This window comes from Ursus arctos, unplaced genomic scaffold (genome assembly GCF_023065955.2).
Source record: "Ursus arctos isolate Adak ecotype North America unplaced genomic scaffold, UrsArc2.0 scaffold_37, whole genome shotgun sequence".
Lineage (NCBI taxonomy): Eukaryota > Metazoa > Chordata > Mammalia > Carnivora > Ursidae > Ursus > Ursus arctos.
In genome coordinates this window covers 14,985,648-15,010,026 of record NW_026623053.1, presented here as the reverse complement: position 1 = coordinate 15,010,026, position 24,379 = coordinate 14,985,648, and the positions used below count along the sequence as shown (strand labels likewise).

The following is a 24,379-nucleotide window of genomic DNA, read 5'->3' as shown; positions in this document are numbered from 1 at the left end:
AAAAAAGGTAACTAGGTGAGGTGATTGATGTGTTAATTAACCTGATTATGGTAATCATGTCACAAAATATATGTATATCAAATCATCACATTTTAGGCTTTAAATATATACAATTTTATTTGTCAATTACACTTCAATAAAATTGGAGGAAAAAAAGCCAGTGTCTCACTTCCTTTGCTGTCTTTGTCCTCTGCCTTGTGTCCAGGAAGGCTCAGCTGTAGGATGGGAGTCTGACCTGCGTCAGGCTTCACGTGAATAAGAAACCTTTATTGCGGGTGCCTGGGTGGCTCAGTCGTTAAGCGTCTGCCTTCGGCTCAGGGCGTGATCCCAGCATTCTGGGATCGATCCCCATGTCAGGCTCCTCTGCTGGGAGCCTGCTTCTTCCTCTCCCACTCCCCCTGCTTGTGTTCCCTCTCTCACTGGCTGTCTCTCTCTCTGTTAAATAAATAAAAAATAAATAAATAAATAAATAAATAAATAAAATCTTAAAAAAAAAAAAGAAAAGAAACCTTTACTGTGTTAGACCACTGAGATGCGGGGCTTTATTCTGGGATGGCAGCACAACTTAGCCTGTCCTAACTCCTGGAGGATGTACTCTCTGCTTCACCCCCTCCCCACGCACCTGCCCCTCCATTCTGTCATCTGTGTCCACTCTCCCTGCTCAGGGAAATGGCCCTTCTCAGAATTTCCCAGTGACCTCATCCCTACACACCTACGTGTTGCTGAGTTGGCTTATGTTCTTTCCCACCTCAGTTTTCACTTCATTATTTTAAGCTTTAAAAAAAAGCTTAAAAAATACATTCGTATTTTAAGGAAATCTACCCTTGTCTTCCTAATTACCTATTTGCTTTCTGTTCTGGTTGCTTTTTCTCTTAACTGTTCTAAAGGCAGCTGTTCCTTTCGCAGATCTGCCTCTGGCCCTTCTCTCCCCTCTGCCCCCTGCCCCCCACACCGCCTTGTTCGCCTCCTCTCCCTCTCGCTGTTTGCAGGAGACTGCATTCCTCACCCTTTATTCCAAACCTCTCAGACCTCTGCCTGGGGCTTCAGCCAACTCCTGGAGGTGAAACTGCCCAGAACTGGACTTGTTTTGATCCTTTCTCCTCTTCTTCCTGCTGCGTCCCTTCTTTCTACCCACTTTCACCCAGGCTTGACCCTTGGGTTTCCTATTTGACCCTTCTCTCTTCGAAATTCCACTGTTCCCTTATCTTATCAGGCATGCGTGTCCTGGGTTCTCTTTCACTTGGTCCCGCCTCTGCATTCTCACAACTATTATGCTACTGGTAAGAATGTAACTGGCATTGAGATTGGACTAGAAAGACACAACTGGACTGTTGACCATGGTTAGTTCTGAGGAAGGAAATCCATGGAAGTGGGTGGGAATGATGGGGGCTTTCATAGTTTAAAATGTATTACTTTTTACTTTTTACGTGTTTTCTATCACAATGGATTCATGTATGACCTATATAATACAAAAGGAACTTTTATTTTTTTACTTTTTATTTTATTTTTTAAATTAATAATATTTTTATTATATTATGTTAGTCACCATACAGTACATCCCTGGTTTCCGATGTAAAGTTCGGTGATTCATTACTTGCATATAACACCCAGTGCACCATGCAATACGTGCCCTCCTTACTACCCATCAAAAGGAACTTTTAAAAATAGAAATGGGCTCCTTGCAAGGTAGTGAAGCTTTCATAACTCAAAGTGTTTGAACAAAAGTTGGGTGACTTAGCACTAGGGATGTTATAGGAAGGACTCCTGTCAGTTAGGATTGGATTCAGCTGTGAGTGATGGCGACCCAAAATACCACAGGAACAATATGGAAGTTCGTTTCTCTCTGGACTGAAGGAGACCTGAAGGTGATCAGTACGGGCGTTGTGAAAGCATTCCATGATTCTTTTTTTTTTTTTTTTTAAAGATTTTATTTATTTATTCGACAGAGATAGAGACAGCCAGCGAGAGAGGGAACACAAGCAGGGGGAGTGGGAGAGGAAGAAGCAGGCTCATAGCAGAGGAGCCTGATGTGGGGCTCGATCCCATAACGCTGGGATCACGCCCTGAGCCGAAGGCAGACGCTTAACCGCTGTGCCACCCAGGCGCCCCAGCATTCCATGATTCTTAGAGATTTCTTTTATTTTGCCACTGCACCCTAGCCAGCCCTTGGCTTCCACCGCATGATGTAATAAAGCTGTCCAAGTTCCATGACATTTGCATTCCAGTTAACAGGAAGGAACAAATAGAGCATGCCCACTCACTTTTAGAACACTTCCTGGAAGTTGCTTGTTTCAGCTTATACTTTATTGGCCAGAAGCGAGTCACACAGGCGCCCTGAGCTTCAGGGGAGTCTGGGGTACGCCTTACTCCATGTGGCCACAGGGCCATCTAAAACTGAGACTTATATTACTAAGGGAAAAGAAGAGAATGTATACTGAGGGATAGTTGGTATTCTCTGATGACATTTTAAGATTACTTATTTATTTATTTGAGAGAGAGCAGATGGAGAGAGAGCGGGTGGTGGGGGAGGGGTAGAGGGAGCAGGAGGAGTGGGCTCCCTGTGCCCTGGGATCCTGGGATCATGACCTGAGTTGAAGGGAGATGCTGAACTGACTGAGCCACCCAGGCACCCCCCTCTCTGCTGACATTATTAACTCAAAGATTTTAAAAATTAATAATAGCTGCTATTTACTGAGCTATCACCATGTACTAAGCACTGGACTAAGTCCTTCATTTGTGTTATTCTGTTCAGTGCCCATATGCCTATGAGTTAGGGTCAGTGCTATTACAATTACATGGAAACTTAGGGAGGCTAAGTCACTTGGTCAGGGTTATACTGCTAGAAAGTGGCAGATCTATGACCTGAACCCAGCTCTGGTTGACTCCAGAGCTCTGAAGCTGTATACTATTTGTGGCCCTACAGGGTGTGCACTGGTCTTCACTGCAAGCAATAGAAGCTGGCCGTGATGGAGGTAAGCAGGAAAGGAGTTTATTAAAATACCAGGTAGTTCACAGGATGATGGCGAGGGTAGAACACCACGCTCAATGCAAAGAAGCAGGAAAAATGTCCTAGTTCCCCTTAGAACTACTGCTTCTGATGACAGAACTGTGGGTGCCTTTGTCCTGGCCCCTCCAGAGAGAAAGCTGCCTGTCCCCTGCTTCCTGTGCTACAAGTTCTCAGTTCCAAGCCCATGGGGCTCATTCTGATCGGTGCTGCCAGATCCCAGGCCTGACAGCTGCAAGGGATGATGGGAAAGCCAGGTTCTAACAGATCCATACCCTGTGATGGGAAGCTGCCTGATTTCCACCCAAACTCATAAGGTGGGAATTCCTCAGACTTGGAAGGGGATTTAAGTGTTGACATAATATCACTTCACCATTCTATTTCCTTATTTCCCTGCTTAGATTCAAAAGTTTGAGCAAGTTGAATTTTAACTGGATTATTTTGAAATGTTTGGTTTTCCCTTTGGCCCTTTCTTATCTCTTTAGAAATTCTGTAGAAAACAGTGGCATAATAATTCCTGGCATCCGTAACAGTGTATCTTATAGGCAGAATCATGGCTCCCCTAAGATGTCCACATCCTTCCCCCACCCCACCCCGGGAACCTGGGACTGTGTTATATTTACACAGCCAAAAGGAGTTGCAGATGTGATTAAATTAAGTATCTCGAAGAGGGAGAGCATCCTGAATTATGCAGGTGGGACCAGTGTAATTTCAAGGGTCGGTACAGGGGCAACAGGGAAGCAGGGCCATGAGAGAGAGACGTGACGACTAAAAGCAAAGGTTGGAGTGAAAGCAGAGATGGATTGCTGGTTGAGTTGCGCGTGTCAAGGTAAGCTGGAAAAGGCCAGGAACCGAATTCTCCTCTAGAAGCTTTAGAAGCAATGCAGACCTTCGGACCCCTTGCTTCTAGCCCAGTGAAACCCATTTGGACTTCTGACCTTCACAGTTGTAAGATGATGTATTTGTATTATACTTAAGCCACTAAGTTGTATTAATTTGTTATGTAACAATACGAAACTAATATAGGGTACAAATGAAAATGCCTACAAGGTCCAAATGTGCCACGAATGAGTAAAGTGGCTATGGATAAAACATTTTTATGAAGCATGTAGCCCTTTCAGTCTATCTTTTGTTTTCCTAGTTTTGATAGAGCCATGAATGCAAATATATTTAATTTTCCTCCCATTTTTAAAAAAGCAATCTTTACCCCCAACGTGGGGATCAAACTCATGACCTCGAGATGAAGAGTCACATGTTCTACCAGTTGAGCCAGCCGGGTGCCCCAATTTTCCTCCTAATTTAATCTGTAAGAAAAATAATAGTAGAAATGAGGTGATAAATGGCAACTTACATGCAGCTGTATGGTGGGGAGAGAGTGGAGGGTGGTAGGGAGTATGGTGAACTGGAAAGTGAATCGACTGCTAAGTATGGATAAGCTGGAGCCGATTGTTACCTTGTAGAATTTGGATCTGATGTTTCCAGTGTTTCTAATTTAATTCTAATACATTTTTTGTTGTTGTCTTACAAACGAACAATTGAAACAAAATATATCTTCAGTCGGTGGCTTGCCGTCCTCAGCTGGAGAACAATCTCATTTCTCACCTGTTCTTGTCACCACCTTAGATATGTTTTCCAATCTCTGGGTGATTGTTTTTTGTTTTTTTTTTCCCTCTCTGGTTTTGCAATCTTTCGTGCATGGAGTGGCAGCCACTCTGCTCTTGCTCCACTCCCACCTAGACACACGTGACTGCATCATGAGGATAATTTGAATTTATCTGCTCTCTCTCTCTCTCTCTTTTTAAAGCACTTTCCAAAGCTTGGGCAGGAAGTCTTTGAAAAGTCAGGTTTTCAAAAGAGATACACTACCGAAATCATTCTCCACACTTCTTACACTCTTTCTTTGCCAGGGTTCTATTTAAGATCTCTAAGCACTCAATCACTTAGTAGGCAAATATTCGTTGAGCGTCTAGGAGGACTAAGACTATGTTGGAGTTGGTACAGCCACTCTGGAAAACAGTGTGGAGGTCCCTTAAAAAGTTAAAAATTGAGCTACCCTATGACCCAGCCATTGCACTACTGGATATTTACCCCAAAGATACAGACGTAGTGAAGAGAAGGGCCATATGCACCCCAATGTTCATAGCAGCATTGTCCACAGTAGCTAAATCGTGGAAGGAACCGAGATGCCTTTCAACAGATGACTGGATTAAGAAGTTGTGGTCCATATACACAATGGAATATTACTCAGCTATCAGAAAGAACGAATTCTCAACATTTGCTGCAACACGGACGGCACTGGAGGAGATAATGCTAAGTGAAATAAGGCAAGCAGAGAAAGACAACTATCATATGATTTCTCTCATCTATGGAACATAAGAACTAGGATGATCAGTAGGGGAAGAAAGGGATAAAGAAAGGGGGGTAATCAGAAGGGGGAATGAAACATGAGAGACTATGGACTCTGAGATACAAACTGAGGGCCTCAGAGGGGAGGGGGGTGGGGGAATGGGATAGACTGGTGATGGGTAGTAAGGAGGGCATGTATTGCATGGTGCACTGAGTGTTATACGCAACTAATGAATCATCGAACTTTACATCGGAAACCAGGGATGTACTGTGTGGTGACTAACATAATATTATAAAAAAACATGAAAAAAAAAAAAGACTATGTTGGGTGCTGGGAGGCCTCCAAGAGACAGAAGACAGGCTCCTGGTGAATCTCTGCTCATAGTGAGGGGACGGTGTGTGTTAGGGAGTGACTGCCTGACCGAATATTTCTTGAGGAGTTACAATGCAATGGGAATCTCCATGCCAACAAGATATTTACTCAGAGCAAATCTGGTATTGACATCCCTTCTGCATTCTCTGGTTTGTGTTTTCCCTACAGGATTGGTAAATGCTGTGTGCAGGACTCTGGGGACCCAGAACTTTCTCCAGTTGTGGCAAAATCACCGTGTGCACCTGTGCACTGGTACCATATTGACAGGTGAGCCCAATGTCTCTGTGGTCACAGGGAGTAACCAGGTGCGCACAATGTGTTTCTGGTGCCTTAGCTCCCAGTGACAGTGACAGGATTCCAAGCTGATCAAACTGTGCTGAGTGGAAGAGCATTGGGCAGTGTCTGTGTTTTGAGTTTCAATATTCTGCCCAATTCCCATGATGCCTGGATCCATGCTACATGCATAGGGGACCCGAGGTTAATGTTAGATGAAAATTGTTATTAGAGTGAAAATGTATAGAGTGCTTACTTCGTGTCAGGCACTTTGCCAAGTTCTTTATATTGATTATCTCATTTTATCCTCACAACTACTGACAATAGTTATTAATATGATTCCCCCATTTTACAAACAAGAAAAATGAGGGTCAAGGTCACACTTCTGCTTAGTGACAGAGCCAAAATTTGATCCCAGGAGTCCATTCATCTTATATCTGCCACTTGGGTGAAAATTCTAATTTAACCCTATGACATGAGATTTCAAGGATTCCTACTGTGGTTTTTGAAAACATGCATGCCTTAATTTGTTCAGTCAAGATGTTCCTGAAAAATTAAATAGAAAAATGAATAAAAACATCCTAAGGGCATGGGACACATCTATGTAACATCTACAGTACTTAGCACATGCCTTGCGCATTAAAGACCTGAAACAAACATTTGTCAAATGAATGGATGAATGAATGAAACAATTATGGAAGGGGATTTGAATTTTAAATGTACTAGGACTGGGGTGCCTGGGTGGCTCAGTTGTTAAGCATCTGCCTTCGGCTCAGGGTGTGATCCCAGGGTCCTGGGATTGAGCCCCGCATCGGGCTCCCTGCTCCACTGGGAGCCTGCTTCTTCCTCTCCCACTCCCCCTGCTTGTGTTCCCTCTCTCGCTGGCTGTCTCTCTGTCAAATAAATAAATAAAATCTTTAAAAAAAAATGGAATATACTAAGACAAGTGTTTGAAGGGACCTGCAGGGTTACCAAGCAGAGTATCTAGGTTGATCCAGTTTATTTAAAATTACTTACAAAAGGACGCCTGGGTGGCTCAGCCAGTTAAACAACCGATTCTTGATTTTGGCTCAGTTCATGTTCTCAGGGTCCTGGGGTGGAGCCCTGTAGGGCTCTGAACTCAGCAGGGACCCTGCTGGACATTGTCTCCTTCTGCCCCTCCCCCCACTTGCACACATGTACTCACACTCTCTCAAATAAATAAATAAATCTTTTTAAAAAGTTATTTATAAATGGGCATTAATACATAGAAATATAATTGGAGGGGTGTTTCAAAAATGGACTTTCACTTTCTTCTTATACTTTTGTGTATTGATGAGAATTTAAAGATCGAGGATGCATCTATCTTAGTCCGGGTGCCACTTACAGTAGAGTCTCATGGAGAAGGACTTGGTGTAGTTGACTTGGGACCTGATTCCAGGAACAGGAGCAAAGGAGAGAGGAGATCGGGTGGAGGAAGCCCATGTCAGGGTGCATAAAGGCTGTGGGGTGGGGAATGGGAGCTCCTTGCCACAGGACTTGCCCAAAAGCCGGGAGACCGGATGGAGCAGTCGTCCATTAGCTCCCCGTCCTCGGTGGCACAAACATCACCACCTTTGCAGGCCCTACCCTTGAGGGCCCAGGAAAAAAAAAAAGCAGAATGTAATTCAGCAACCCTCTCTCCGTACCGGGGCAGTCCAAACTGAAAATATACAAGGGATAGGACAAGGTTATTTTCTCATCTGTCAAGTGGAGACTTTGGACCTCAGGAATTACAAACTGGTGGCTCACAGGTCAAATCTGTCTGCAAAGTCTGTTTTATTTGCATGGAGAGTTTTTTAAATCCAGATTTCTGGCTTCTCTTGAAAATTTGGAAGGACTGGCACATTGGGCCCACATTGTTTCGTGGTGATTACCTGCTAGGGGGGAGTAGCAGGGGACCCATTAACCCCTGTCCCCTCCAGCCTGCTTCACTCATTCATGCTACTGCCTGAGCCCTGTAATCATCTGTAAGGTTCCCCCTAGATCTGATGAGCTGTGAGTCTGTGTGAATAGAATAGCACACTGCTGAAATACATATTTGACTTCCTTTTTAAAATTTTTTAAAAAGATTTTACTTATTTATTTGACAGAGAGAGAGAGCACAAGCAGGGGGAGCAGCAGGCAGAGGGAGAAGCAGGCTTCCCACTGAGCAGGGAGCCTGATGCGGGGCTCGATCCCAGGACCCTGGGACCATGACCTGAGCCAAAGGCAGATGCTTAGCTGACTGAGCCACCCAGGCGCCCCCGTATTTGACTTCCTAATAACATAATGACAGCTAGAAACCTCTGGCTTCTTAGTTAAAGTTGCATATCTTACTGGATATTCTCTCTGGGCAAGTCAGACCGCTCCCCTGCAGGCTAGCTTTTTGACTTTGCAGAGGAGGACCTCAGTGACCCCGATCTTGACTACGAGCTAGAAGCAAAATGTTTTTGGTGGTTGTGATAGGGGCTATGTGGGATTTTCTAGCCACGAGAATATTATTGAAGCCTTAGTAATTCCCATACCTGCTTGCATCTCAGAATTACTTGGACTACTTATAAAAATACAAATACTCAGTTTCTTCTAGGCCCTTCTGATTCAGTAGGTCTCAGCCCAGTAGATGGGGTCCAAGAATCTTTATGTTTTTATTTTTTTAATTAAAAAAATGTAAATTTGAGTATAGTTGAAGCACAATGTTACGTTAGTTTCAGGTGTACAACACAGCAACTCGACTCCTCTCTATGTTTGATATGCTGTGTAGCTCCCTTCTGCCACCGTATGCTGTTGTTACAATGTTGTTACAATGTTATTACAATGTCATTGACTATATTCCCTACGTTGTGCCTTTTATTCCTGTGAGTTATTCATTCCATAACCAGAAGCCTGTATCTTCCACTCTCCTTCCCCCATTTTGCCCATCCCCCCACACTCTTCCCTCTGGCAACCATCAGTTTGTTTTCTGTATTTATAGATTCTGATTCTGCTTTCATTTGTCTATTCATCCATTTTGTTTTTTAGATTTCACATATAAGTGAAATCGTATGGTATTTGTCTTTCTCAGTCTGACTTATTTCACTTAGCTTAATACCCTCTAGGTCCGTATATGCTGTTGGAAATGGCAAGATCTCACCTTTTTATGGCTGCCTAGTATTCCATTGTGCATATATACTACATTTTTCTTTTTTTTTTTTAAAGATTTTATTTATTTATTTGACAGAGATAGAGACAGCCAGCAAGAGAGGGAACACAAGCAGGGGGAGTGGGAGAGGAAGAAGCAGGCTCATAGTGGAGGAGCCTGATGTGGGGCTCAATCCCGTAACACCGGGATCACGCCCTGAGCCGAAGGCAGACGCTTAACCGCTGTGCCACCCAGGCGCCCCATACTACATTTTTCTTGTCTGTCAATACACTTCTGTTGCTTCTATATCTTTGCTATTGTAATTATGCTGTAATAAACTTTGGGGTGCATCTATCTTTTCAAATTAATGTTTTCATTTTCTCTGGGTAAATATCCAGTAGTGGAATTACTGGATCATATAGCAGTTCTATTTTTAACTTTTTGAGGACCCTCCATGCTGTTTTCCACAGTGGCTGCACCAATTTACGCTCCTACCAACAGTGCCCGAGAATTCCTTTTTCTCCACATCATCGCCAGTGCTTGTTTCTTGTCTTTTTGATTCCAGCCATTCTGACAGGTGCAAGATGATACCTCATTGTGGTTTTGATTTCCATTTCTGTGATGATTAGTGATGTTGAGCATCTTTCCATGTGTCTGTCGGCCATCTGTATGTCTTCTCTACCCATTTCAATAGGATTATTTAGGGGGTTTTGGTATCGAGAGGTATAAGTTCTTTTTATATTTTGGATATTAACTCCATATCAAATATATCACTCAGATATCTTCTGCCATTCCGTATGTTGCCTTTTCATTTTGTTGAATAAAACTTTCCTGTACAGAAGATTTTTATTTTGATGTGGTCCTAATAGTTTATTTTTGCTGTTGTTTCCCTTGCCTTAGGAGACATATCTAGAAAAACGTTGCCATGGCTGATGTCCGAGAAATTGCTGCCTGTGTTCTAGGATTGTAAGACTCTTTATTTTTTTTAATTTTTATTTTCTAAAGATTTTATTTATTTATTCAACAGAGATAGAGACAGCCAGCGAGAGAGGGAACACAAGCAGGGGGAGTGGGAGAGGAAGAAGCAGGCTCCCAGTGGAGGAGCCTGACGTGGGGCTCGATCCCACAATGCCGGGATCACGCCCTGAGCCGAAGGCAGATGCTTAACTGCTGTGCCACCCAGGCGCCCCAAGACTCTTTATTTTTAATTGGTTTCTCAAGTGATCATGGTGTGGAATCAGATGTAGGAACTGCACTGTCTCCTATTTGCTCTTTGTACTTCGTGCTTGGTTCATGTATTATAAACCTCTGAGCACCCGGTGCGGAGGGACCCTTTCCTGTTTATCTTTTTATCAGTTCCCATCCTTTAGGACTGCTACCCAGCACAGTGTCCTGCAAGTGCCATGCACTCAATGAGTGCCTAGTGAATGAATGATTGAATGAATGAATGAACATTCCCCAATAGCTTTCTTCTTTAGGAGTTGAAGAGCACAGACCTCCGACACCACGTGTTCAAGATCATTTGACTCAGAGAATTTATTTTATAAATATGGTGTCAAATAAAGCAGAGAGGGGAAGAGCCCTAGCTTTATCTTGGGAGTTTTTTTGCCTTGGGGATGTTAAGAAATAAATGATTCCTTCTAAAAAGAACTTATGCTTTTCATCAAAAGATAGATTATTCACCCACCCAACATGGTGCATTGAGTTATTTGTACAATATTTCAGAAACAGCAAATTGACTCAATAGAAAAGGAAACTTTCTAAATTATGCTGAAATTTTGCCTTGAAATATAAACCTTGAAAGAATGAGACCAGGAGCTTCTTTCATACTGGGAGATAGATGCAGTGATACAAATTTAATTTATTGTGTTATGGTTTATTTATCAGGTGCTCTGCTTCTAAAAAGTTCAAAAAACCTGTGTCTGCAGAGAGAAGGCCTGGCAAGTCCCCCACTTAGTTTGAATCGTGAAGGGGGACAATCTAGAAAATTTTGGCTCCGAGAAAATCTTAAAGCTTCTTTAGCTGTTTACATAGACTATGCTTTCCAGAGGCCCTTTGCCTTTTTTTAAATTTCTAATTTCTGGGGTTGAATTCCTTCCAGAGGAGGTCTCAGGATTCAGAAAGGCTGCAGACGGGTAAGGTGGAGAATCTGATTGGCCTGGGCTTGATTGGCTGTGGTCTACAAGGCTCAGACCAGCAGCCTTGGGCAAGTCTGGCACTCTATCTAGAAGGCTAGGGATGAGGAACAGTTTTTTTTCTCAAGTTCTCAGGAGTCTCTGTTAGGCGAATGTTATATAAGTTTATGGGCACTACTAATGATTTCTAGCTGGAACTCAATTTGAGTAAGTTTGTGAAATCTGTGCTTTGTATCACTGGCACCTGCCCTTTGTTTTTCATTTTTTTCTTCTTAAAAAAACAAACTCATGAGAAGGTTATAATGTAATAAACTATTCAAATGACCATTTTCCAGACCAAGAAGGCAATGGTGCCGAAAGTCAACCATTGGTGGGTTTGCCGCAGGACCATGCAATAACTTGAAATGTTCGCTGTCAGCTGAAAGTCCAAGGGCCATGGTATGAAAGGTGTGTGGGAATGTCAGTTTTTAAACATCTGCACTTCACAAAGGATACATTCACTGACAGGGACTCTAGACTGGTTGGAATAGAAATATCAGCGCTGGTCTCGTTTTTGTCTGGGAGGTTTGGAGTTATGGCTGCCTGGGCCCTAGCCATCTTCCGTCGTGATTCCTGTGTGTTAAGTATTAGCATTATGGTTAGTACTGCTACCGCGACTTCTACCGTTACTATCATCACACGCCTACCCAGGTGTTGTCTTGCTGGCCCAGGCCATTCCAACAAGAGAACTCAGCAAGCCTGAGATTGGTCTTGGGCATGGGCTCCAGAACTATGACAAGATTTGGACAAAGCCGTGAGAGATTTTGATCAGACATTCATTTAATACTTGTGAGGTTGGTGGTCCTACTGGACGAGGATTATTCAAAGAGGGCAAGAGTCCATCCAGTTCAAATGTCTGTACAAATAGAAAGGCTTAAAAAATCTTAAGAACCAGGGAGGAGCATAAGGAGGTAATACCAGAGTGGCAGATGCAGACTCCCTGAGAATTGGGCAATGGGTTACTTCCGTCTCAGGCTTTCAGGGTGAGAACTCTCCATTTTGAGGGCAGTGATATTGGAACTCTTAATAGGGCTCAAGCTGTCCCATTAGGATTGTAGACAAGAATCCAGTTGGTGTTTTGGCTAGCGAGCTCTCTAGACATTAAGAAACCTTACCTGCTAAAGAGGTATCTCCAAAATTGTTAGGGACGAGACCCCAAAACAGTCGTGGGTGACCGATGATTTCTCTAGTGGGTATGCAGCTTTTGAACATTGAAAAGACTCAGACTTCATGATAGAACTGTTTGAGAGTATCAGACTCATACTATATTTTCTAAAGAATCTGGGACATTTTATATTTTAAGCATTATTAAGGTGATCAAGTAGTGGTTTTTCTGTGTGAAAGTAGCAGTATAGGAAATCTGACACCATGATGCTCAAGGTTTTCAGCTCCCACCGAAAGCTTATCATTGCCACCACCACTGTCTTGGTAATCACTGAGCGATACTAAGGGCACACTTGTAAAAGAAGCTAATCGGCTCTGACCTCTTTCCTTGAAATCTAGTAGTCCATTTACTTGGTGAATTTTCTTTCTTTCTTTTTCTTTTTTTTTTTTTTTTTTACAGGAAGGAGGATATAATTTATACTAGCTCACGTTAAGCAAGTTACCTGTCCAGGTAACATTTTGAAGAAATCAAATGGAGATACACTATAACACACACTTGAAGTCTTTCCAATAGGTTTTTATTGAGCAAAGACATTCTCTGACCTCAGCCTAGAACTCATACCTTCTTCTCTGCAAATTGACAAATCACATTAAAACATACTAATGACGTTTTGACGTGTGTCAAACAGAAGCTTGCCAAAGGAACTCCAAAAAGTGAAATAATTTCTTGGGCTTTAGGAGATGTCCACAAGTCTCTGTCATTCTACTCTTGTATCCTAGAAAGTTGCAGAATAGTATAAAATTGAGATGTGGTAAGAACATGAGTTAAAACACTTTTCATTTGGAGTTTTGGACATTTTATAATTCAGAGCAAGCGTTCTCAATCTTTTCATTTCAGTTTTTGATGGACTAACCATTGTACATATGTCAGCCAGAGAGAAGACACTAATCAAGCTGACTGGTATCTTTCATTTAGTTAGGCAACCACATTTACTGGTCATAGAAATGTGCCCATAAGCACCTTGGGAAATGAGGAGAGGAAAATGGCGGTCTCATCCGCAAGTGTAAGTGAATGGAGTTGTCTCTGGGCTTTTGTGAAAGACTTTGGCCCTTCTTGGGCTCCTGGATTGTAAATTATTGGAAAGGAGGACCTTTTCTTCCATCTCCACGAGCATTTATTCTGTGCTCTGTAGACCACCACCTCCCCCAGGGAGCCCAGCTATCCTTTTTTCCTTCATTGTGGGGTAGGAGTAGATGTTTCTCCCCAATTTGCTTATAGCAAAAGTAAAGCTAAGTAAATTGTAAAAGTCTCTTCACATAACTTTATTTGACTCAGAAAGCTTAAGATTTTGCTGCAAGTAACAGAAAGAAAAGGGTTATAAGTGACAATTGCAAGGTTTGTTCAATATTAAGTTCTCTATTGTCATAAGCTGTGCTTCCCAAAAGAGTGTTGACAGTGTGCAGAGTGATGTCTCTGTGCAGTTATGAAAAAGGGAAACATTACAGAGATCAGTGAGCCTGCACCGTCTCTCCCGCGACAAAAGAGAGTCCCCTGAATTTTCAAAGTGAGTTTTTGAAAGTCACGTATGTACTATCTTGTAAGCTGTAGTAAATGAAAAAAAAAAAAAAATCTCCTCAAACAATAGACATATTTGGTGGAATTCTTGAGAGGGATGCGGTAATTTTATAACTGAGAAAACAAACATAAATATTTAAGGAATGATAAGCTCTCCCAGTGGAAATCTCTTCCCCTTCCCAACGCGGTGTGCAATTGCCTGCAGGCGTTTCTAGTCAAAGATGCCACCTGCATCTCTCACCCGGTGAATATTCAGGAAGACTCTCGGTACTTCTGCTAATTTGTGTCTGTGTGATTAAGATTTATTGGAAAATTGTGCAATATCAGGATCAATAACTGGGGACGTTGGAACAGTAGCGGACACGCAGCAATTCCTCTGGTGGGATGAATGTGCAACCTGAAGAAAAGACACATCCCTCTGTCAATTAGGTTTTAGGTTCATGGCCTGAGAAAACAATGAAATCAGTCAGGTATTTAGCAAGGGGGAGGAGGATACAATAAAATCTCTCATAATGAATTTAGCACAATTCACTTGGAAAGCAAAGGACAGAGGCCAAGAGGGAATGGTTGTAGGGTTCAGATTGCTCCAAGATATTATAATAAATGGGCTTATTGACTGTGTCTCACAACAGCTATCTAGAATGTTTCCTTCTAATTGTACCGTAACCAAGGTCTTAAATAATAATTGGGAGCAGGATTTGGATGACAAAGAAAAAAAAAAAGCCCGCATATATATTTACATTAATTTTTCAGGACATATTTTTGGTTCTTTATTTCTTATTTCTGGCTTGTCTTGTTTTCTGAGAAAACCTGCATATATCTCTAACTGGAAAACAAGGTAAAGGATAACTTGAAAAATGTTGTTTTCATTCCTTTACACTTGAATCTACTCTGCCTTTGAGACACTTAGGGGGTGGAAGAAAAATCCTTTACACAGGACTCATAGACGAGACACTGCCCCCCCTCCCCTGAGGCTCCCTTTTACCCCAATCCAACCGCCTCCCACCACCCGACTTGCCCTGGCAGTTAATGTTGGTCCTGAAGTGCTGCTATGGCCTGACCCGTGGAGTAGCATCCTTTTCCTAGAGTAGCTGTTAAAGGAGAATTGGGGAAATGCTGGGAGGGCCCCCAAGGAGTTTAGCTTCCTGTAAAAGCTCTGCCCAGGAGCCCTGTTGTTTTTTGGTGTTTCCAGTTGCTCTGTGAAGCACAAAGGAAGCTTTGAGTTCAGAGAGTCGTGGAGTATGTTTACTTCTAGGGGTTGGATCAGCACAGTTTCCGGGCCAGAGGCTCAATGTCACTGTTCTAGCACCATGAATGGTTGGTCAGTAAACAGCCATCTGTGCTTCCAGGCAGATCCAATGAGAATTTGGGCAGGTGCTGTCGGGGGGGGATCCACAATGGTGGTAACCATGTAGACTGGCCTGGTGCACATTCTCTTTAGCCCAAAAGGCTGAACAGAGAAAGACTCCCTTTCCTTTATAAAAGGGAGTAGTAGGACTAGGGGTGGGCCAGAGAATTGCAAACAGCATTCCGGAATTGCAGTGCTGAAAAGAGGCCAAGTTCCCCATTACTGTACGTGTGGAGGCGGCAACACGTAAGATATTGATGTAGCTGACTCGTTCTCTGTGTCAGCCTATCTCGACCTTGAAAAGTTCTGCCTGGGGCTAATGAAACTGGGCTAAACTTAAGTAATAGGTCTCCAAGGTCTTGCCCCAGTGGCGTTCTTGAGCCAACTTGCACTTACCTGGGGAGAGCCAATTTTTACATATCTTTCCAACTGTGTGTTCAGTGGTATCACGTTGGTAGCTGGAAACGGGCCACGAAGGGAGTATTGACACCGCGAAAGCTGTCAAAATCTACAAATCCAAGTTTTTACCTGCATACCATTGTCTTGAGCTCCTCCATTTTGAACGAGTGGTCTAGTGCGGACTGAGGAATTCCCTTTCCCTTGAGCAGATCTGCCTTTCGCCTCACAATCCTTGCCACTCACCTCTACTCTAGTGCCACTCCTGCTTGCCTCTGCTTAAAGCTCTCCCTCCCCTCTTGATGCTTCCAGCACTTTCCATCTCCAACGGTCTGCACATCTGAGCTCCTTACCTTGCTTGGGTTTGTTGTTGTTGCTGCTCGACTGTATTCCCTGTACCTCCAACTGGAACGTGAGGGCGCGGAGAGCAGGCACTGTTTGGGAGCCTCAGCAATGACAGTAACGATGACAGACACGGGTGGCTCAACAGGGGGCTTGAACGGAGAGGAAAGGGACTTGAAAGGCATATTAAGATAATTTAAAGTCCCGGAGTAACACTCATTCAATATAAAGGACGTGAGGGAGAGGACTCTGGGGGTCTCATTCTGAAGATAGTCATATGTTCTCATAGTGTGCCTTCCTTCTGAGGCTTGCTTAGTGATTTTTTTAAGTCATCACTGTTGGTTCCCAGTCAGAACTGCTCAGTTCTAGCCAGAGAACTAGCCTTCTCTCTGGAATGGTAAGGAGGAGGGGGTAATAGCGAACTCTGACAACTTCTGCCGTTTACCTGCCACGGGTCTGTTCACAGGAGGGTTTCCCTTAGCTGTCTCCTACATCAGTCTCCTCTCCACCCCCACTTTTGCAGGCATCTGGGGGGCTTTTTTTCCCATGTTCAAAGAGTCCCAGCTGGGCTCGAACTCTCCGTCTTCTGTTTTCAGCGTCCATGGTCTTGTGTGAGTGGAAGGCCCTTCTCCTGAAGGGATCCCAGATAAAGGCGACCTGTCAGAGAGGATCCCCCAGCTGGCTTACAGAAGCAACTTCAAAGTGGCCCCAGGGACATGAGCCCCCAGTGGAAGAGGCTCGAGCAACTACCAGGTGGGCACCATCCCCTTCAAGTTACAACAAGATACTAAGTCTGCGTCTGGCTTTTCTGGTGAATTTGGGTTTGCTTTTCTTTGCGAAGGTGAGTCGTCTTGATCTGGTGTGTGTGTCTGTGTAGGTGGGGGTGGGCATGGGGGAGATGCGCCAGACAGGAGAGGTGGGCTGCCAGTCTCTGCTCACAAAGGCACTGGAAGAGTTTGCTGCGTCATACCGGCTGGGTTAACCAAAGATCCACTAATTCTACTAATATGTGGAAGGCTCTCTGTAGACAAAAAGATGAGTGGGGGGCGGGGCGCGGTGGTTGGGAAGAGTAATGATAAAAAGGTGAAGACGAAGGAGCAGCTTTATATTCTGTCCCCGGAGGAGCCTTTCTGTCTTCCTGGAACATGTATTGGTGTCCTAGACATGAGGAATTGGGAGTTTTTAAGCAAAATACTGTCTGCTGAGCAATGTAAATGCCATTCCACGTCACCATTTCAGACATGTCGGTAATGACGTTGCTCACCAGTGCTCCTCTGCAAGCGGAGTTTTGCTTTGAAAATACTCTGAGAAGAGGACGAGTGGATAGTTGACATGCGGGTTCCAAACAGAAACATTTTCGTTTTTCATTAATATTGAATTAGCTCTCCCCAACGCCACTAAATAGACACTGAACCAGTAGGAAAAGAATACTGGAAGCAGGGAGGCTAAACTCTTAGCCTCTTCAGGGTACCTGCATGTTTTGACCTGGGCTTGTGAATGAATGAATGAATGAATGAATGATGACTTGGAATAGACATCACTGTTGTTAGCTATTCTAACACCAAAACTAGCAGGGAAAAAAAAAATCTCTAGCCTTTAAATTAAGGTGGTAAAATTGTATATATGTGTGGAGGGAGGGGGAAATAGATCTCTATGTCAAAAGAGTTGCTCCTCTCTTAAAAAAAAAACTTGGAAACTCTGCTTGCTTTTGATTTAGTTTGGTCCTTTATATCTATACCTCCTTCCTCCTTCCCTCCCTCCCTCCCTCCCTCCCTCCCTCCCTCTGTATCTCTCTTTCTCTTTCCTTCCTTCCTTCCTTCCTTCCTTCCTTCCTTCCTTCCTTCCTTCATTTTAGAGAGAGGGAGAGAGAGTAAATAAGGGGAGGGGCAGAGGGAGAGAATCTTCAAGCAGGCTCCCCACTGAGCGCGGAGCCCCACACGGCGCTCGACCCCATGACCCATGAGATCCTGACCTGAGCTGAAACCAAGAGTCAGACGTCCCACCGGCTGAGCCACCCAGGTGCCCCAGTACCTACTTTTAAGTGCCATGAAATCAACATTTGGAGGAGCCTAATTCTTCACAAACACAGTTTCTCTACCGGAACCGTCACTTTTGTCTGTAGGTGAAAGCAAATGCTATTTTAGGTGATCACAGTCCTAGGAAAATGATTAAGGCCTGCTGTCTTTTTATTTGGGCATCTGGCTCCTTAACACCATAAATTAAAGCATGCCTTGAAGCACAGGTTATGATAAACACAAGGATTTTTGACATCGGGACTAACGATCCTGTTCCTACATGTTCCAGATAATTGGACAGCAGACAATGCTCCTTTTCTTCCTTCTGATCCTCTGTATTGCTGTGGAAATCTGAGCAAAATTGTGATAATTGCTATGATTGTGCACTTAACATTCCGAGCTCGGCTGGGATGAGGAAAAAGTAGCAAGCTCTTTGTGGTTTTCACCAAATCTGGTAAAACCTGGGCTTGATGGTGGCCAGTTTTAGCTGTTGGTACTAAGTGCTATGAAGTTCAGTTTTTGAAAAACACGTTTACCGATGAATTCCTTCTACGGTGCCAAATTTCAAGTAACCGTTCCATCTGCATTTGTCGCAAGGGGGCTTATGCATGCTCTTTGGGCTCCACTATGTGTGGTGTTCTAACCAGCAGCCCCCTGCTCATGAGAAGAGGCTATAAGGCAAAAGACACGAACTGTGGTTTGATGGGCTGTTTCTCCCTGCCCCACGCCTGAAGCTCTGTCCAGGGCCAACGATGTAATTTGTGGGGCTCAATGTAAAATGTAAAGGCAGGGTCCCTTGTTGAAAATTTATTAAGAATTTTAGCAGTAACAGCAAAGCGGTAAATCAAGCATGGGACCTTTTAAGCAAGGGGCTCTGCGTGACTCACAGGTCACAGGCCTGGAAAGAAGCTGGCCCCGCTCGTCTCTGACTTTCCTAAATAAGTAGATGGGATAAGAAGGGAAGGACCGTCATCCTCCCCGACACAGTTGACAGCATATAGCGAATGACCGCGGGGAAGAGGTGATATCCCATTGAGGGCCCAGACATCCACTCCTCCTGCCCTTGGTGGAGAGGAGACAGAAGCCTGAGTGAATCATGGGGACGCCTTCGAGATCCTTCTGATCCTCCGAGTGTATAAACTTGGAAGCCCTTATCCTGAAGAGACTCTAATTCTCAGATGCCACACTTTTCTTTATTACTCTCCACAAATTGAGAATCGTGGCTTTACCACTCAATAATGATTATGACCCAAGCCTGGCGATGGGTCATCTCTGAGACTCAGTTTCCTTGTCTGTGAAACAGAGAATACCTCATGGGGTGTTGGTGAGGATTAAATTAAACACCAGATGTAAAGTGGCGCTCAGTAGAGTTCCGGGCACACGGTCAACTCTCAATAAATGGGGTTATTATCGCTATTATTACGGTAACCCCTTGCTTTTGGAAAAGTGTGTGTAGGAGAGAAAAGCCCTCTTTGTGGACTACCCACTCAGGCCCCGGGGTGACAACTCGGTTGAAGGCTTATGCTACCCCAGTAGGCCTTCTCTGACTCTTTTTTCCCCAGCTTCCTCCAGCTTAACTCTTTTCAAATGTAGAATCTTTTGAATATGATGAAAGTCCACACACTAACAAAGCCACTGCTGCCAGCAAGGTCACCCAAGGAGAGGCAGTCTTGTCCTCTGGGCATGCAGAACCACGTGCGTTTTTTCAGAGACTCGGGAGGCTTGCCGGCTGAGCTGAGCCCCGGCGGAGATTCCCTCCTCCGGCCTCTTTCCAAGCCAGGCGGGGGGAGTCTCTTCAACTCCTGCTTCAGCTTGGAGGGGTCGCCCAGATCCACTTGAGGCTTTGTTGGTGACATCAGACCCTTTCGCATCAGACCCTGCTCTTCTGATCAGAGCAGCTGGGAGGCACTAGCTGGCGCTTTCGCAGGGAGGATGGAGTCTGCTTGTGGTCATTCCTCCTCTTGCCTCAGAGAATGGGGTTGGGCAGGGAGTCACTGACCTGAGTCCCGTCATTGCAGAATTTTAGAGCTGACTCATTTGAAACCTTTCCAATGTCCATACTTGCTCCCTCAGGACTGAGAGACTCTCTTAGACCCGGCACACCTCCCCTCCCCCACCCTTCAGACTATGTGGGATCTGACCTCCCTGCCTCCAAAGCCTTCGGGATGCAGTCCTCAACAGGAGAGTGCTTTATTTCAGCAACCCGAGTGTGGTTTTCAATTATTTGCACTTTCGCTTTAGTCTTTAGGAGCAGATGAGCTGAGGACAGACTCAGTTGAGGGATCTTTGGCCGGAGAGGCTTTGTCAGAACAGAGAGGAAACTAGCATTTGTCAAGCACCTTCTGGGTTCCTGGCACTGTACTAGGGTTGCCATTATTTCTTCTCGGGACGTGGAAATTATTATCTCAGTTTTCTGTCAGTGAAGGAACGGAGGCTGTTTCCGTATGTTACCCGAACGCACCTAGCTGGTAAGAGGTCGAGGCAGCGTTGAAGTCCAATTCTGACTTAGTTTCTCTCAGCTGCTGTCTGTCGCCTCCGCAGACTGGTGTCCTCCAAGAGGAACATTCATCCTCATGTGTGGGCACGCAGCTGCCAAGGCAGACACGCGTTGTGTACGCAGGCAAGGAGGGGCCGGGGAGGGCAGAGCTTGGTGGGAGGTACCAGGAGGGCACAGAAGTCCCCAGAGGGCTGTCTGCTGGCACTTGGCTCTCATTAGAAGACAGAGTGAACGTGGGGCCCAGAGAACCTTGGGTACTGCCTAGATGTATAGTTTCGGCCGTGATCAGCTGTAAGAGGAGAAGCAACTGAAAGTAAATACCAGGATAATCCACCACAGTTTATAAGTGGTAGACAGAGGGTCCTAGAACCCTGCTGCACACGGACTCAGGGAAGATATAAAAACCAGCTCTTTGAAATGTGGGCGAAGGTGCTGAACCAGATACCCCAGTGACATCTCCAGCAACATTGCCTTTGAGGCATCCTCGTTCATGGGGCTGGGACTTGTTGGTAGACATTCCTTGGGCAGCTTGGCATGGCAGCAGGCAGGTGTCATAGGAGACCTGGCCATGCCACCACGGCACAAGGTTCGCTGTGCTTAAGAAGAAGGCTCCTACTAAGACCCACTCCAGACTCCTCCCATTAATGGGAGTGGTAGCCCCTGGCTCCAGATACCTCCCAGGTGGGACGCTTGGACTGGGCAAGTGACCGGGCTGCTGTAGGTGGAAGTCCCTAGCACATTTTAGCTGTTCCGTGGTCATCCCAGGGCGGGGATGAGCCTGATAGAGGGTGGGAGCATCAATGGGACTCAAGGGTGACAGCTCTTTACCCCTGACCTCCCTGATGATGACAGTCTCCCTATTATACACACTCATACTACAAGGAAAATGGCGTCACAATTTGTTATTTCACATATATTTGTGCGATTCTTTGAGTGATGTATCTTCCTCAGTCTGCTTTTGCTCATCATTGATTCTCAATGCTTAGTACATTGCCTGCCACGTACAGCAAGTGTTCAGATAAATATTTCTCCAGTGAATGAATTAATGAAAAGTTTTAGAAGTACCGGAGGGGAAGAAAGTGCTTTGGAAATAGTTTAGCTCTGCCTTTTTCGGTTCTGCTGATTGAATACATGACAGAAACCATAATTATTGGAGTTCCAGATAAGAATCCAGAAAATGCTATTTTTTTTTTTTTGCAGTGTCATAGGAAGACAACCTTTGTTCCTCTTCACTGGTTCGTGATATGCTTGTCTTTGAATGAAATGAGGCATGGGGGCAGTCAATATGCCCTTTTGCCCTGGCCCCGGACTTACAGCTACAGGTCCCCTGTTGGAGGGAGGAGAGTTATCAGGGAACAGCCAAAACAGAAGTAAAACAGATCTTCAGGCTCTTCATGGGGATTCAAGGTCAAGGCAAACGTTGGGGGGTGGAAAGTAGGAAGATTTGGAGGTTGTCTCTGTGCTTTGAGGCGATCTGAAAGGCTAGCTTGACCATAACATCCCTTTTTATTAGCCTAATTGGAGGTTCACAAATTTCTGTGTTTATGAACATAGAATTCGAGAATTTTGGTTAAGATCTGACTCTTGAGGAAGTATAACAGTATAGACATTTTCCCAGGAGAGGAGGGCATGAAGCGTGAGTGCCCTCACAGCATGGAAGCATGAATCGTTTTGCTAAGTTAGCCAGCTCTTACTGACTGAGTTGAGGTCTTCCAAAGGCCAGAAGGAACGTGATAGGCGAAGGTGAAAGGAGATTGGAGTGTGGGGAGTTTGGGGGCTGGTGGGAGTTGGGAGGAGAGGTTTTGAGGAGGGTGGTCTCATGGAACATTCCCATGGGGTCAAGTAGGGACTTGGCAGAGAAATATTGCCGGGGTCCAGGCAAATACCTGTATACACTCAAGCTGGATATTTGAGGGGGAGTTTAATAAAGAGGCTGTTTCAAATGTGTGATCAGGGTATGGGCAAATCAAACCAGGGACAGTATAGTACCTTGGGACAAACACTAATAAGGAGCCAGCTGCTCCACTCCTGGCCTGACGGACGGAGCAAGGGGACAGAGCAGTTACTGGACCCTGGAAAGGTAGCTGTAGGAGAGACCACTTATAAACTGTGGTGGATTAAATGGAATCAAAGTCTAAAATTCTTTGATACTCCTTTCATCAGGACTGGGGGCTGTGTTCTCTCCCCTTGAATCAGAGGGGCCTCTGTGACTGCTTTGACCAAGAACATGGCAGAAGTGATGTGGTGCCAGTTTCTAGGCCTAGGCCTTGGCAGCTTCCATTTCCGTGCTCTTGGACCACTCACTTTGCTGGGAGGAAGTCTAACAGCCCCACGGAGAGGCCCACCTGGAGAGCTCAAAGTCTCTGCTAGCAGCCCTGACTAGGCTCACCCAAATGATAACAAGCACCAACTTGCCAGCCATCTTGGGAGTGGATTCTCTAGCCCCAGTCAAGCTGCCCCAGCTTACGCCACATGGAACAGAGTTGAGTCACCGTGCCAAGCCCTGTCCAAATTATAGGTTCATCAATAAAATAAGTGATTGTTAATTGTTTTAGGTTACTGTTTGAGGTAGGTTGTTACCTACCAATGGATACAGGAATATATATGTATGGCCTCAGTAGAGAGATAACTCAAGGGAACCTGGTGGGACAAACACTCTGGCCTCTCTCTCCTCCTGCCTACTTATTTACTGCCAGTGACCTCCAGTGGATGAACCCAAGGAAAGCCAGAGGACAAGGAATCTATCGATACTGTCCTTCTAGGTCAGTACCCTGGGAGAAGCGTGAATGGAGAGACGGACAGATGGAAGTCATCCAGCACAGGCACCAGGCAATTTGAAGTCGATTTCATGGTGTTAATCCCGTTTGATAAAACTCAACTGCTCAACCCTGCAGGACACAAACCTTGAAAGACAAAGACCAGTGTCAGTTTTGGAAGGTAGCCAGGTATATGACCAATAAGCCAGAAAGGAGAAAAATTTGCCTAAGGCTTCAGGCTCTAAATTGTGGTGACACCCTATGAATGTTGGCCCTTCAGAATCTGGAAAAGGCTGGGGCTGAGCAACTCATTCCCTAATTTCCTAAATGGCCACCTGAGGGGAGCCCTGGGGAGACAGTGGAAGAACTGGATTTGCCTTTATGTCCCATAAGATTCCAGAGAAATTGGAATCATCTGGCTAAGGAAGAGAGAACTACCTTCCTAGACTTGGAAGCCCCAGAGAGGCAGGGCTGACCTGGGCATGATCAAGACTGATACGACCTTGCTAGTCAGAGGCAGATGGCCACGACCCGGTCTCTGGAGCAGTGGGCAGAGAGGGAGGAGCCTTCTCAGATATGCCTTTAGGAGGGAGGAGGGCTACTCCCTGGGCCTCAGGGCCAGCCCCCAAACCAGCGTGGCACTAGCAATGTCTTCAGAGGAAATTTGCAAAACCAAGTGAGTGGAAGCTCTGGAGAATTCCTCTAGCTGAGAGGGAGGTGGTAGAATGTGATGATTAGAGCTGGGGTTCAGGAGGCTAGCTACCTCGATTCAAATTTTGACTCTGCCTCTTGCTAGCTGTGTAACCCTGTTTAACTCCTCAATGACTCAGTTTTCGTGTCAGTAAAATGGGGATGCTAGTAGATGCCTATGATGTGCAGTTTCTGTGAAGGATAAATGAGCTCGTGCCCCACACTCAGGGAAACAGCAGAATGAGGTGGTTTAAGAGCACAGGCTCTGGAGCCAGGCGGCCAGATGTGCATCCTGACTCCACCACTGACGGTATGCATGAGGTGGGTCAAGTTATTGAGTTTCTCTGCGTGGTGTCCTGGTTTATGG

At 44.9% G+C, this 24,379-nt stretch overlaps 1 non-coding gene across 1 annotated transcript in view; it reads left to right on the top strand.

The window, feature by feature from the left end:
- Nucleotides 1–24,379, top strand: part of LOC113266114 (uncharacterized) — a 151,694-nt gene that overhangs the window by 5,798 nt on the left and 121,517 nt on the right. Inside the window, exons 2-4 of the transcript XR_008957235.1 lie at nt 5,892–5,990; nt 10,015–10,080; nt 16,651–16,807. This is a non-coding gene — a transcript (uncharacterized LOC113266114). The remainder of the gene's footprint in view (nt 1–5,891; nt 5,991–10,014; nt 10,081–16,650; nt 16,808–24,379) is intronic.